Raw genomic sequence first — 2,500 nt, 5'->3', positions numbered from 1 at the left:
ATGTATGCTTGTATACCTAGTAAGAATAAGGACGGATTAATTAAATTGAAATGATAAATACAATTCTCTTAAAAGATGAAAATGACATGAAAAAAAGTGGTTAGACTTAAATTATAAATTTTTGGTCAACATATTGTGACTAGGCTCAAAATTAAATTTTCGAAAACTACATGCATTTCAGAGCTCATTTTAGGGGATACGTCAATACATCTGAATTCAATCAATGAAACGAAGTTCTGAGAATCAGGGGAACTTTTTTTAGATCCAAAATATGTGATTTGGAGAATGATAGGTAACTCAAATAGCAGAGAATTACATTGGAACATGAATGTGAATTTAACAGTTGTAAACTGACAAAGGAAAGATGGAATATATGCTTAAACGAAAAAGAAAAAAAAAAAGAACGGGCTAAATCTAACAAGGTAAAAAAAAAAAGAAAAAAACAGTGTGAGTGCATGGAGGTAATTTGGTCACAGAGTATATACTGTAGTATACGATTGAAAGTAGTTTAAGGCTTTAAAGGCCGCTCATGAATTGCAGGGGCAAGGAACATAGACATTGCACCTATATCCAGCAGGATAATGCCCTAGAGACTGATCAGCACCGAAGTCCCCTCTTCACCCAAGCTAGGACCAAGGAGGGCCGGGCAATGACTGCTGATGGATGACTCAGCAGATAGACCTATAGGCTCCCCTAAAACCCCACATCCTTAGCTCGCAAGGATGGTGAGCTGCAGCGACCAAAGAAACAAACGAGTCTGAGCGGGACTTGAACCCCAGTCGGACGTTCACCAGTCAGGACGTTACCATATGGGCCACCACAACCCTAGTACAGGTAAAAGTGTTAATAATCTGAATATCTTGAGAGAGAGAGAGAGAGAGAGAGAGAGAGAGAGAGAGAGAGAGAGAGAGAGAGAGAGAGAGAGAGAGACGGTCAAGGTAAGATTCAAGTCAATATTAAAACTAATCAGCATAATACTCCACATGTTGATATTAAGATTTTACACGGTAAGTGTTTCGATTAAGATTTTTTATTTTCAGTTCTTCTTCTTCTTCTTCTTCTTCTTCTTCTTCTTCTTCTTCTTCTTCTTCTTCTTCTTCTTCTTATTATTATTATTATTATTATTATTATTATTATTATTATCTTAACACTGTTTCGGTGAACTTCCACGGCATCTACACAGCGCAATTAAAATCGAATTAATGTAACATACGAGAAAGACAGAAACAACTGTACAATTCCCCCCTCCCTGTACATCATTCATTATAGAAAAAAAAACTGTACATTTCCCTTCCCCCTCCCTCCCTGTACATTATTCATCATAGAAAAAAAACTGTACATTTCTCTTCCCCCTCCCTCCCTGTACATCATTCATCATAGAAAAAAAAACTGTACATTTCCCTTCCCCCTCCCTCCCTGTACATTATTCATCATAGAAAAAAAACTGTACATTTCTCTTCCCCCTCCCTCCCTGTACATCATTCATCATAGAAAAAAAAAACTGTACATTTCCCTTCTCCCTCCCTCCCTGTACATTATTCATCATAGAAAAAAAAACTGTACATTTCTCTTCCCCCTCCCTCCCTGTACATCATTCATCATAGGAAAAAACTGTACATTTCCCTTCCCCCTCCCTCCCTGTACATTATTCATCATAGAAAAAAAAACTGTACATTTCTCTTCCCCCTCCCTCCCTGTACATCATTCATCATAGGAAAAAAATGTACATTTCCCTTCCCCCTCCCTCCCTGTACATTATTCATCATAGAAAAAAAACTGTACATTTCTCTTCCCCCTCCCTCCCTGTACATCATTCATCATAGAAAAAAAAACTGTACATTTCCCTTCTCCCTCCCTCCCTGTACATTATTCATCATAGAAAAAAAAACTGTACATTTCTCTTCCCCCTCCCTCCCTGTACATCATTCATCATAGGAAAAAACTGTACATTTCCCTTCCCCCTCCCTCCCTGTACATTATTCATCATAGGAAAAAAATGTACATTTTCCACCCTCCCTCCCTGTACATCATTCATCATAGGAAAAAATGTACATTTTCCCCCCTCCCTCCCTGTACATCATTCATCATAGGAAAAAAATGTACATTTTCCACCCTCCCTCCCTGTACATCATTCATCATAGGAAAAAAATGTACATTTTCCCCCCTCCCTCCCTGTACATCATTCATCATTCAAAATATAAAATACATTTCCTTTCCAGCCGCTAGTTGCATAAAAAACGCCTCTTTTGCTCTTAAAATGTCGCTTGTCGTTTTCACGGACGTAACTCGAAAACAAAACACCTTGCATGGTGTTGGTGTTGACGAGATTCTGCATTTATGTCGCTAACCAAATTTTGCAAGAAATGAATAAATAAATAGGATGGAATCATATGCAAGAGAACTGTGCTATCATATATTTTTTTATCTATTTGTGAAATTTTCATAAGAGGATATGCTGAGCTCAATAAAATTTAGAAAATTACTAATATATACATATACA

Source organism: Palaemon carinicauda, chromosome 37, assembly GCF_036898095.1.
Source record: "Palaemon carinicauda isolate YSFRI2023 chromosome 37, ASM3689809v2, whole genome shotgun sequence".
Classification (NCBI taxonomy): domain Eukaryota; kingdom Metazoa; phylum Arthropoda; class Malacostraca; order Decapoda; family Palaemonidae; genus Palaemon; species Palaemon carinicauda.
This window is presented reverse-complemented; position numbering follows the sequence as displayed.